The 14,051-nt window shown below is 41.3% G+C and overlaps 1 protein-coding gene across 2 annotated transcripts in view; it reads left to right on the forward strand.

Moving 5' to 3' along the window:
• The window catches only part of LOC143934485 (nicotinamide N-methyltransferase-like), a 128,768-nt gene that overhangs the window by 74,010 nt on the left and 40,707 nt on the right, over window positions 1-14,051 (forward strand). Inside the window, exon 1 of one of the 2 annotated variants that reach the window (XM_077458144.1) lies at window positions 10,380-10,414. The exons of the other annotated variant lie outside the window; for it this stretch is intronic. The gene's annotated coding sequence lies outside the window, so the exon portion shown is untranslated. Of the gene's footprint in view, window positions 1-10,379; window positions 10,415-14,051 lie in introns of those variants that run through there. 2 annotated transcript variants of the gene reach the window in all.

The following is a 14,051-nucleotide window of genomic DNA, read 5'->3' on the forward strand; positions in this document are numbered from 1 at the left end:
ACCAATGGGGTATGGCTTCACGACCAGAAGAGGGGGGTGGCAGTGGCGCGCGCATGCCTCTCCCCATTAGGTCCCGGGGTACGAACGGGTGAGCGCTGCCCGTCTACCCGGGACGCTAATTTCTGGTCGGCGGCATTCCGAACGGTATCGGACCGGTGGCCTCGCCGCGCACGCGCGTTCTACGCGTGCGACGCGACGCACTCACGTCACGCTGGTGCGACGCTACCGTGCACTCTCCCGCCCTATCAGGAGAGTCATTTCCGGAATGCCGAGGGGACCACATCCGGTCGTCTTGCAGGCGACCAACAGTGGTCATGGGTTAACGGGTGGAGACTTTGATTGACCTATCAACCCAACTTGGGCTACTTATACCCCACCCTTTCACACTGCACATCATTTCCTCACCCACAGGAGCACACGCACATCGTTTTTACGCAATTGGGTAAGTCCCTGGGTTCTTTTACCCCATGCTGTTCCACTTTTTCTATTGCACTATATACAGTTTTGTTGGCAGGAGTATAAGACTATCTCTTGTCTACTTGCAGACTCAAGACCTCTCTCGCCCCATGGAAACATACTAATGTGAAGGGCTGTATTGTAAAGGTCACCACTTTCAAGCCACTTTACCACTAATTATTTGAGTGTTTTCCTTCTGGCCCTGTTGTCCAATGTGGACCCATTGGAAATTGGCTACAGGTATATATACATTGTTTTATCCCAGCACCACTGTGGTCACGCTGGGATATTCTGAAGCTGTTACACCACTCCACTTTCTTTTCCTCCTCACTTTTCTCTTTAGTCATGTTCACTGTTTGTTCATTTTTGCAGTTTTGTTTGGCACCAGTTTGTAGTCACTTCACCCCTTTTTCCCTTTCCCTTCCCTTTCTTTTTCTTTTTCTTTTCCTCTCTTGTCCTTTGTCCTCTCCCCTTTCCCATCTTTTTTGTATATGGTGTTTCGGTCTGGCGTTGGTCTTTCTTTTGGGCATTTTTCTTTTGGGCATCTGCTTACACTCTAACTGAGTGAAATATCCCACCCTGAAATGGCAGGATTTACTTGACATATGTGTATCCTCGACGTGTGTATACTATTGACACTGCATGCGGGCACGTTCTATCTCTCTATACAGAGGTGATAGTTTCTGAATAGGGCCCCTCTCTATATATACATATATATATACATATGTCTTATATCCTTTCCTTCTCTGTAGGTCGCCCTCTCTCCTAATCCCGTTCACCCATACCCATACCTTCCTCCATTATTGTGTTTTGGAGGTGGTAATAGGGATGTGATCCCTTGCAAGCTTTTTACCCTTTGGATCCATTTTCCTTGCTCTTCCCCCATTTTGGGTAGAGCTAGCCATCTTTTTCCATCCACATAAGGTCGGCACATCCATGAAGATTATGGGAGAATGCACGGAATCCTGTCCGGTCTTTTAAAAGAGGATTTCCCTTGTGATCAATATAGGTATTTATTGTTACAATATGTATCACTTGATTGCTAACTGTGTAATCTTACAATGTTTTGATATATACTCTGCCTACAGCAGATTATTTTTAGCACAACACAGTGCATCATGTATTGTGATATATATTTATGCTTGTTTTCTTCTTTTTTCTTTTTTCCTTTTTTTCATAATAGTTAGTAACCTTCTGAAGAAGACCCCTGGGAGGGTCGAAACGCGTAAAGGGTTTTTACTATCTATACGCATATATCTCTTATTGTATTGATACTATGCTTCAAGCATCACAATTATATGTATATGTGCATTTCTGTTTTTACATGTAATACCATATATTTTTACCTATTTAGTGGAGCTCAGTCTTTGACCACTGCGTCACTTATTTTATCCTCTTTTTTATTAATAAACATTTACAATATTAGTCTACTTTCTACATGTCAATGTTATTTATATTGTACAGGTTAAACTTTGCTGGTAAAAAGCCCCACTCTGGGGACACCATTTTCCTTTTTTTTGTTTATAACATACCAGGGGTGATCAGCGCCCTCTGACCCCAATTTTGGGGGTGTTACCGTTCTTTCTGTCTAGTTCTTTAAACCCGGGTGGTTAAACACCCTTCCCCATTCGGTAACGCAAGAGGTCTGGGACTTGAGCTCTACTTGGTATATTTGTATTTGGTACAATTCCTCATTGTTGTTTTTTCGTTTGTTGATAATATGAATAGCTTCCAGGGTGATGATTGGAACCATTTAATGTCCAGCTATGAGATTGAATTTGAAAATGGTGATCAAGTGGAAACGGAGATCTCCACTCTTTTGTCAAAATTCACCAAAGTGCTAGAGAAGAAGTCGGCACTTTTCTGGCACATAAAATCCTTCGAGAGATACATTGATAATAATCCTTGTATCGTAAGGATACTGCCGGGAACACTATACTTCATGCAGACAGCTTCCATCCAATAAATCTTAAGAAGTCTATACCCTATGGCCAGTACCTGCGGCTGCGCAGGAACTGTTCGGATGATGCCCTTTTCAGGGCCGAAGCTGCCCAATTACAGACAAGACTTTTAGCCCGTGGCTATAGTCGGGTATGTCTGCGTAAGGCGTACAATCGAGCACTGGCCCAATCTCGTAACAATCTTTTACACCCTGGGGCAGCCAGTAGATTTCTCCTTTTGTGTGCCCAGTTTACCTGTAGATTACATGCTCATTATGAAATGTTCTTCATTTATGTTTATTCATTGCTATTCTTTACTTGTGACATGTTGTTATTAAAATATACTTTTTTGGATTTACTATCCCTTATGCTGTACGACGGAGGGTCCGGTTGCACTTTCCCATTTTTTCCACTAGATGGTGCCATGTGAGGTTACCTCTCGTCCTTATCTATGTCGATTGGATGGACCAATGGGGTATGGCTTCACGACCAGAAGAGGGGGGTGGCAGTGGCGCGCGCATGCCTCTCCCCATTAGGTCCCGGGGTACGAACGGGTGAGCGCTGCCCGTCTACCCGGGACGCTAATTTCTGGTCGGCGGCATTCCGAACGGTATCGGACCGGTGGCCTCGCCGCGCACGCGCGTTCTACGCGTGCGACGCGACGCACTCACGTCACGCTGGTGCGACGCTACCGTGCACTCTCCCGCCCTATCAGGAGAGTCATTTCCGGAATGCCGAGGGGACCACATCCGGTCGTCTTGCAGGCGACCAACAGTGGTCATGGGTTAACGGGTGGAGACTTTGATTGACCTATCAACCCAACTTGGGCTACTTATACCCCACCCTTTCACACTGCACATCATTTCCTCACCCACAGGAGCACACGCACATCGTTTTTACGCAATTGGGTAAGTCCCTGGGTTCTTTTACCCCATGCTGTTCCACTTTTTCTATTGCACTATATACAGTTTTGTTGGCAGGAGTATAAGACTATCTCTTGTCTACTTGCAGACTCAAGACCTCTCTCGCCCCATGGAAACATACTAATGTGAAGGGCTGTATTGTAAAGGTCACCACTTTCAAGCCACTTTACCACTAATTATTTGAGTGTTTTCCTTCTGGCCCTGTTGTCCAATGTGGACCCATTGGAAATTGGCTACAGGTATATATACATTGTTTTATCCCAGCACCACTGTGGTCACGCTGGGATATTCTGAAGCTGTTACACCACTCCACTTTCTTTTCCTCCTCACTTTTCTCTTTAGTCATGTTCACTGTTTGTTCATTTTTGCAGTTTTGTTTGGCACCAGTTTGTAGTCACTTCACCCCTTTTTCCCTTTCCCTTCCCTTTCTTTTTCTTTTTCTTTTCCTCTCTTGTCCTTTGTCCTCTCCCCTTTCCCATCTTTTTTGTATATGGTGTTTCGGTCTGGCGTTGGTCTTTCTTTTGGGCATTTTTCTTTTGGGCATCTGCTTACACTCTAACTGAGTGAAATATCCCACCCTGAAATGGCAGGATTTACTTGACATATGTGTATCCTCGACGTGTGTATACTATTGACACTGCATGCGGGCACGTTCTATCTCTCTATACAGAGGTGATAGTTTCTGAATAGGGCCCCTCTCTATATATACATATATATATACATATGTCTTATATCCTTTCCTTCTCTGTAGGTCGCCCTCTCTCCTAATCCCGTTCACCCATACCCATACCTTCCTCCATTATTGTGTTTTGGAGGTGGTAATAGGGATGTGATCCCTTGCAAGCTTTTTACCCTTTGGATCCATTTTCCTTGCTCTTCCCCCGTTTTGGGTAGAGCTAGCCATCTTTTTCCATCCACATAAGGTCGGCACATCCATGAAGATTATGGGAGAATGCACGGAATCCTGTCCGGTCTTTTAAAAGAGGATTTCCCTTGTGATCAATATAGGTATTTATTGTTACAATATGTATCACTTGATTGCTAACTGTGTAATCTTACAATGTTTTGATATATACTCTGCCTACAGCAGATTATTTTTAGCACAACACAGTGCATCATGTATTGTGATACATATTTATGCTTGTTTTCTTCTTTTTTCTTTTTTCCTTTTTTTCATAATAGTTAGTAACCTTCTGAAGAAGACCCCTGGGAGGGTCGAAACGCGTAAAGGGTTTTTACTATCTATACGCATATATCTCTTATTGTATTGATACTATGCTTCAAGCATCACAATTATATGTATATGTGCATTTCTGTTTTTACATGTAATACCATATATTTTTACCTATTTAGTGGAGCTCAGTCTTTGACCACTGCGTCACTTATTTTATCCTCTTTTTTATTAATAAACATTTACAATATTAGTCTACTTTCTACATGTCAATGTTATTTATATTGTACAGGTTAAACTTTGCTGGTAAAAAGCCCCACTCTGGGGACACCATTTTCCTTTTTTTTGTTTATAACATACCAGGGGTGATCAGCGCCCTCTGACCCCAATTTTGGGGGTGTTACCGTTCTTTCTGTCTAGTTCTTTAAACCCGGGTGGTTAAACACCCTTCCCCATTCGGTAACGCAAGAGGTCTGGGACTTGAGCTCTACTTGGTATATTTGTATTTGGTACAATTCCTCATTGTTGTTTTTTCGTTTGTTGATAATATGAATAGCTTCCAGGGTGATGATTGGAACCATTTAATGTCCAGCTATGAGATTGAATTTGAAAATGGTGATCAAGTGGAAACGGAGATCTCCACTCTTTTGTCAAAATTCACCAAAGTGCTAGAGAAGAAGTCGGCACTTTTCTGGCACATAAAATCCTTCGAGAGATACATTGATAATAATCCTTGTATCGTAAGGATACTGCCGGGAACACTATACTTCATGCAGACAGCTTCCATCCAATAAATCTTAAGAAGTCTATACCCTATGGCCAGTACCTGCGGCTGCGCAGGAACTGTTCGGATGATGCCCTTTTCAGGGCCGAAGCTGCCCAATTACAGACAAGACTTTTAGCCCGTGGCTATAGTCGGGTATGTCTGCGTAAGGCGTACAATCGAGCACTGGCCCAATCTCGTAACAATCTTTTACACCCTGGGGCAGCCAGTAGATTTCTCCTTTTGTGTGCCCAGTTTACCTGTAGATTACATGCTCATTATGAAATGTTCTTCATTTATGTTTATTCATTGCTATTCTTTACTTGTGACATGTTGTTATTAAAATATACTTTTTTGGATTTACTATCCCTTATGCTGTACGACGGAGGGTCCGGTTGCACTTTCCCATTTTTTCCACTAGATGGTGCCATGTGAGGTTACCTCTCGTCCTTATCTATGTCGATTGGATGGACCAATGGGGTATGGCTTCACGACCAGAAGAGGGGGGTGGCAGTGGCGCGCGCATGCCTCTCCCCATTAGGTCCCGGGGTACGAACGGGTGAGCGCTGCCCGTCTACCCGGGACGCTAATTTCTGGTCGGCGGCATTCCGAACGGTATCGGACCGGTGGCCTCGCCGCGCACGCGCGTTCTACGCGTGCGACGCGACGCACTCACGTCACGCTGGTGCGACGCTACCGTGCACTCTCCCGCCCTATCAGGAGAGTCATTTCCGGAATGCCGAGGGGACCACATCCGGTCGTCTTGCAGGCGACCAACAGTGGTCATGGGTTAACGGGTGGAGACTTTGATTGACCTATCAACCCAACTTGGGCTACTTATACCCCACCCTTTCACACTGCACATCATTTCCTCACCCACAGGAGCACACGCACATCGTTTTTACGCAATTGGGTAAGTCCCTGGGTTCTTTTACCCCATGCTGTTCCACTTTTTCTATTGCACTATATACAGTTTTGTTGGCAGGAGTATAAGACTATCTCTTGTCTACTTGCAGACTCAAGACCTCTCTCGCCCCATGGAAACATACTAATGTGAAGGGCTGTATTGTAAAGGTCACCACTTTCAAGCCACTTTACCACTAATTATTTGAGTGTTTTCCTTCTGGCCCTGTTGTCCAATGTGGACCCATTGGAAATTGGCTACAGGTATATATACATTGTTTTATCCCAGCACCACTGTGGTCACGCTGGGATATTCTGAAGCTGTTACACCACTCCACTTTCTTTTCCTCCTCACTTTTCTCTTTAGTCATGTTCACTGTTTGTTCATTTTTGCAGTTTTGTTTGGCACCAGTTTGTAGTCACTTCACCCCTTTTTCCCTTTCCCTTCCCTTTCTTTTTCTTTTTCTTTTCCTCTCTTGTCCTTTGTCCTCTCCCCTTTCCCATCTTTTTTGTATATGGTGTTTCGGTCTGGCGTTGGTCTTTCTTTTGGGCATTTTTCTTTTGGGCATCTGCTTACACTCTAACTGAGTGAAATATCCCACCCTGAAATGGCAGGATTTACTTGACATATGTGTATCCTCGACGTGTGTATACTATTGACACTGCATGCGGGCACGTTCTATCTCTCTATACAGAGGTGATAGTTTCTGAATAGGGCCCCTCTCTATATATACATATATATATACATATGTCTTATATCCTTTCCTTCTCTGTAGGTCGCCCTCTCTCCTAATCCCGTTCACCCATACCCATACCTTCCTCCATTATTGTGTTTTGGAGGTGGTAATAGGGATGTGATCCCTTGCAAGCTTTTTACCCTTTGGATCCATTTTCCTTGCTCTTCCCCCGTTTTGGGTAGAGCTAGCCATCTTTTTCCATCCACATAAGGTCGGCACATCCATGAAGATTATGGGAGAATGCACGGAATCCTGTCCGGTCTTTTAAAAGAGGATTTCCCTTGTGATCAATATAGGTATTTATTGTTACAATATGTATCACTTGATTGCTAACTGTGTAATCTTACAATGTTTTGATATATACTCTGCCTACAGCAGATTATTTTTAGCACAACACAGTGCATCATGTATTGTGATACATATTTATGCTTGTTTTCTTCTTTTTTCTTTTTTCCTTTTTTTCATAATAGTTAGTAACCTTCTGAAGAAGACCCCTGGGAGGGTCGAAACGCGTAAAGGGTTTTTACTATCTATACGCATATATCTCTTATTGTATTGATACTATGCTTCAAGCATCACAATTATATGTATATGTGCATTTCTGTTTTTACATGTAATACCATATATTTTTACCTATTTAGTGGAGCTCAGTCTTTGACCACTGCGTCACTTATTTTATCCTCTTTTTTATTAATAAACATTTACAATATTAGTCTACTTTCTACATGTCAATGTTATTTATATTGTACAGGTTAAACTTTGCTGGTAAAAAGCCCCACTCTGGGGACACCATTTTCCTTTTTTTTGTTTATAATCAGACATAGAATCCGATTTTTAGGTTCACACTATTGCGAATTGGATGTGGATTTCCCCACATTGAATTTCGCATAGCTGGAGATTGTGACCGGCTCTCTAGGGAGCCAATTCAACCATCTCCACAGTGGCTCCGGTGCGATTTGCACAGGAGCCCTGTGCATCTTTTGGTCCATTTCAGGTCCACATTCAGGTCCACAGGTTCCAATGAGCACTGTGGCTTCCATCATCTGTAAATGAAAGGAGTTTGGAACCACCAGGACTCTTCCTAGAGCAGGCCGAACAAGCTGAGCACTTAGGGGAGAAAGGCCTTAGTCAGGAAGGTGACCAAGAACCCGAGGGTCACTCTGACAGAGCGCCATCATTTCTCTGTAGATAGATGAGAACCTTCCAGAAGAACTGTATTGCCCCATACACACAATCAGATTTTCTGACAACAAATGTTGGATGTGGGCTTGTTGGCCGAAAGTCTGACTGTGTGTAAGCTCCATCAAACATTTGTTGTCAGACTTTCCGCCAACAAATGTTGGCTAACAGTTTCTCAAATTTTCTGCCAAAAAAACATTGTCGGAATTTCCGATCGTGTGTACACAAGTCCGACGCATAAAAGTTCACACATGCTCTGACTCAAGCAGAAGAAGCCGCACTGGCTATTGAACTTGCTTTGTCTCGGCTCATCGTACGTCTTGTACGTCACCACGTTCCCATGTTTATAATTGTTGGCCAGCGTTTGTGCGACTGTGTGTATGCAAGACAAGTTGGAGCCAACGTCCTTCGAACAAAAATCTGCGGTTGTGTTGTCGGAAAGTCCGATCGTGTGTACGGGGCATACCTCTGCAGTATTCCACCAATCAGGCCTTTATGGTATAGTGGCCAGACCGAAGCCACTCCTCAGTAAAAAGTACCTTACAGCCCACCTGGAGTTTGCCCAAAGGCACCTGAAGGACTCTTAAGCCGCGTACACACGGTCGGACTGTCTGGCCAACTTAGTCTGTCAGACAATCCGACGGACAGTCCGTCATACTTTCGAATGAACGGACTTGACCACACACGGATGCACAAACAGTCCGTCGAAAGCTTGCGCGATGACGTGTACAGCACGTACGATGGGACTAGAAATAAGAAGTCCAATACACAGCAATGCAACCTTTCGCTGTGTAAATCCTTTCTGAGCATGCGCCATACTTAGTCCGTCGAACTAGCCTACTGACGAGCGGATTGTCCGCTGAAACCAAAGTATGACGGACAGTATTACGGAAATTCCGAAATACTTAGTCCGCCAGACTGCACGCTGAAAAAGTCCGCTGAAGCCCACACACGAGCGGACTGTCCGCTGAAATGTGTTTCGACTGACTAAGTTGGCCAGACAGTCCGCTCGTGTATACGCGGCTTTAGACCATGAGAAAGAAAATGATCTGGTCTGATGTAACAAAGATTGAACTCTTTGGCCTGAATGGCAAGCGTCATGTCTGGAGGAAACGAGGCATTGCTCATCACCTGGCCAATATCATCCATACAGTGAAGCATGGTGGTGGCAGCATCATGCTGTGGAGATGTTTTTCAACGGCAGGAACTGGGAGACTAGTTAAGAACGAGGGAAAAATAAAGGTAGCACTGTACAGAGACATCCTTGATGAAAACCTTCTCCAGAGTGCTCTGGATCTCGGACTGGGGTGAGGGAAGGTTCATCTTCCAACAGGACAATGACCCTAAGCACACAGCCAACCTGATAGAGCTTGAGAGGTCCTGCAAAGTAGAATGGGAGAAACTGCCCAAACATAGGTGTGCCAAGCTTGTAGCATCATACTCAAAAAGACTTGAGGGTTCAATAGGTGCCAAAGGGGCTTCAGCAAAGTATTGCGCAAAGGCTGTGAATACTTTATGTACATGTGATTTATTTATTTTTTTAATACATTTGCTAAAATTTCAAACAAACTTCTTTCACTTTGTGAGTATGGGATATTGCTTGTAGAATTTTGAGGGAAATAATTAATTTAATCAATTTTGGAATAAGGCTGCTACATTAAAAAAAATGTAGAAAAAATGAAGCTCTGTGAATACTTTCCGGATGCTCTGTAGGTCCACTTTAACCAACTCTAAAAAATAAAAATAACATGCCAATCAAAAGATACAAACCACTATCTCCTCTTATCTTTAATAATATATAGAGAGTGTTCACAGTGGACTAAAATTACATGCTGCAACACACCCTACCTGTGTTTCATCTCCTTCAAATACCAATGTGAAGAAGGTGGAATTATTTTACTGATTGACATGTTAGAACAGAAAAGGATACAAAATCTGCACTGGCATCATTGTCCTTTTTTTGTGTTTTGTTAACTATAATTATATGATTATTGGCAATGGCTTGATTGCGCTTTCTAATATTTGTACTTTAACGCTAGTGCTGTTGCCCTTTCCACTGTTGATCATTTTCTGTGATGCACCCCCAAAACAATCTACATTTGTCACGTTTCCTCTGAGTTGGCAGACTTTCCCCCTCTTATCATGGGATGTGGTGAACGGTAATTACACTCTTCAGCATTTAAAGGGTAAATAACAGCTACACCAAATATGCAAGTCTTCTCATTATACTATTGTTGTCAGGGAGGGTGTCAGCATCGGGTTTCACTATAAATTGTGCTGATAAATTCCACGGCAATTCACAAGTAGGACGCCTTCAGCTGAGCAGTGAGCACCAAATTGAGGTAAGGAAGCCATTGTGGAGCCAACACCGAAGGGAATTGTTTAGAATCCTATCAGCATCTGAAATGCATCGGTCCACCCAGAAATTGCACTTATATTGTTTAGAGTTTTGCAATTTAATTTATTATTAATAATCTGGATGGCTTGTGATTTTTTTTTTTTTTTAATGCAGACTTAACCAATAAATGTATTATTAGAGGCATGTTTGTATACCTTTTTATATTGCCCACATTACATTACACCTAACCAGATGTATGGGGTAGCTTTATGTCTATTTGCAATCTCATTATTTATTTTGTGGTAGAACTTTTTGAAAATAACTATTTTCTCATTTTGTTTGCCTAAATTGCTTCTAGCAATATTTTGCAATTTTTTTTCCCTATAAATGCTCCACTATCCAGAAGTAATTGTGACTTCACTTGACTTGATGCATTTCACTACGTAAGCACCAGTTTTTTTGTTATTCTATCTTTAGCGATTCAATAAATTAACGTTTTAGTAGCAGAAGTTGCAATCATTACCTATCTGCAAACAGTTGCAAACCGACACAAACCGATATTTACAGCCTGATTTTTTTAATCAGCTATGTTTAGACTAGTCATTTTTACCAAGTTATTTAAGTTATTTATTTATTATTATTATTATTTTTAATGCTATTTAGTTATTACTAAACATATATTTTAATGCATTTTACATTGGGTATGTATACATCATGTGTATGGAATTGTAAGCATTTTACTCTCCCAGATTAGATTTGAATTTATTTACAGTATATAACAGTGGGAAAATGACAATGATTATTATAATTGTACTTCTACAATTTGTACAACAGTCTTTGTTTTCTTTTTACTTATTTTCAGGATACATTTGGAGGTATGTAACATATCTGTATTAAATTGTAACAAGGTATAGGAAAGGAAATTGGGACTTTAAATAAGGCATGACATTGCAGTTAGTAAAATTATGTATGAAGATCTGAGAATTGTTTTGGATAAATTAAATTTGTTTTGGTGTTATAATCCCTTAGGGGTAGTCCAAGATATTTGTAGGCATAAAAAAATAGATGTATAGATAATAAATCATTTTTAATTAGAATCATCAGAAGAATATTAACGTGATAATTCGTGCATTTTTTTGCTTCCAATTTATATGTGTTAAATGTTTAACATTGTGTTACAGGATTGGAAAAGTTTGACATTTTTGTTACTTAGTTGTACCTTAACCACTTGCAGACCGGACCATTTTGCTGGTCAAAGACCAGACCACTTTTTGCGATTCGGCACTGCGTCGCTTTAACTGACAATTGCGCGGTCGTGCGACGTGGCTCCCAAACAAAATTGACGTCCTTTTTTTCCCACAAATAGAGCTTTCTTTTGGTGGTATTTGATCACCTCTGCGGTTTTTATTTTTTGCGCTATAAACAAAAATAGAGCGACAATTTTGAAAAAAACACATTACGGTATTTTTTACTTTTTGTTATAATAAATATCCCCCAAAAATATATAAAAAAACATTTTTTTCCCTCAGTTTAGGCCGATACGTATTCTTCTACATATTTTTGGTAAAAAAAATCGCAATAAGCGACTATTGATTGGTTTGCGCAAAAGTTATAGCGTTTACAAAATAGGGATAGTTTTATAGCATTTTTATTAATAATTTTTTTTTTTTTTTTTTACTAGTAATGGCGGCGATCTGCGATTTTTATTGTGACTGCGACATTGTGGGGGACCCATCGGACATTTTTGACACATTTTTGGGACCATTGTCATTTATACAGTAATCACTGCTATATAAATGCAGTGATTCCTGTGTAAATGACACTGGCAGTGAAAGGGTTAACCAGTGGGTGGCAGTGTAGGGGTTAAGTGTTCCTAGGGGTGTGTTACTAACTGTGGGGGGGTTGGGCTTTCATTTAGTGTACACTGATCTCTGCTCCAATCACATGGAGCAGAGATCAGCGTCACTAGTTGCTAGGCAGAATGGAGAAATGTTGTTTACACAGCATTTCCTCCATTCGGCCGCTCCGTGAGACGATCGCGGGGATGCCCGCAGCGATCGAGTCCGCGGGTCCCGCGACCAGACTCACGGGGGTCCCGACCAGCGCGGGAGCGCGCCGCCAGCGGCGCGCTCCCGATGGCAGGGTGGCATCGAATATTGGACGTACCTGTACGCCAATATGCCTGCCCGTGCCATTCTGTCGACGTACATCGTCGTGCGCTGGTCGGGAAGTGGTTAAAGTTCACTTTTTAGAAAAAAATAAAAAAATGCACATTTTTTTTCTGGTAACAAAATGTGTATTTATTATTATTATTATTATTATTATTATTAATAATAATTTTTTTGAAGCCTGTAAAGCATTGCACCAGCGATCAACAAATCGCTGGTGCCATGCAGGTCACCTCCAGATCTGTCAGTGTGTCTGTGTGCCCGTACTTCCTATACTGGTAAGCAGATATAATCTGACCAGAAGAATCAATGAACTACCAACTTATCCTTTTAAAGCAAGTTTGTGACCTGATATATGTAGGATTATAACGCTTCATAGAATCACCAGATGCAGCAGAAATCACTTTTATTTTATAGACCTAAAGCAAAACTTTGAGATATATAAAAAATAAATAAATGAATATACATACTCACCTATGTGGCTGTAGTATGCTTTGGCCATACTTCTCTTTTAGGCTGTAAAAAAGATGGATTGAAATGTGTCTGGGCCAGCAGCAGTGTTAATTTTTTCGACTAAAACCAACTAAAACATTTTAGTCGACTAACTGAATACAATTTTAATTGACTAAAATACGACTAAAACTAAAACAACTGAGATGATTAAAATACGACTAAAACGAAAAATGGCATTTTAGTCAAATGACTAAATTGGGACTAAAACTAAAATGCCATTTTAGCCAAAAGACTAAGACTAAAACTGAATTGAAATTTGACATCAAAATGAACACGGGTCTGTAATGCATGTTCAGACCTCAATAACATAAATAATAACACATTAAATTTTTCACTCCAGTGGTATATAATGAGTTTGGAAACTGTAGAGAAATGCTTAAATAATGCACTACAATTTAACTATAACCATTCGATTTTAGATGGTTAAAATGAGTTTTAGTAAAATGTACTAGAGATTTTAGTCGACTAAAATTTAGGGCATTTTAGTCGACTAAAATGTCCTAGAAATTTAGTAGACTAAATACAACTAAAACAATTGCAGAAGACTAAAATGGGATTAAAACTAAAATGCCATTTTAGTCCTAAGACTAATGCCCCGTACACACGATCGGACTTTCTGCCAAAACAAAACGGTGGAATTTTATTCAAAAGGATGTTGGCTCCAATTTGTTTTGCATACACACAGTCACACAAATGTTGGCCAACCAACGTAGTGACGTAGAAGACGTACGTGATATCTCTATAATGAATGCTAGTTTTACAAGACCTAGCGCTTCTGACTCGTACTTGATTCCGAGCATGCATGGACTTTTGTCCGACGGACTTGTGTACACATGATCGGAAAGTCCGACAACAAACATTTGTTGGCGGAAAAATGTGAGAACCTGCTAGTGAACATTTGTCAGAGGAAAGTCCGACAACAAATGTTCAATGGAGTATACACACGGTCTTTCAAACTTT

The sequence above is a fragment of the Lithobates pipiens genome, unplaced genomic scaffold (genome assembly GCF_037356315.1).
Source record: "Lithobates pipiens isolate NorthernLeopardFrog02 unplaced genomic scaffold, aLitPip1_a1.2 Scaffold_27, whole genome shotgun sequence".
NCBI classification, from domain to species: Eukaryota; Metazoa; Chordata; class Amphibia; order Anura; family Ranidae; genus Lithobates; species Lithobates pipiens.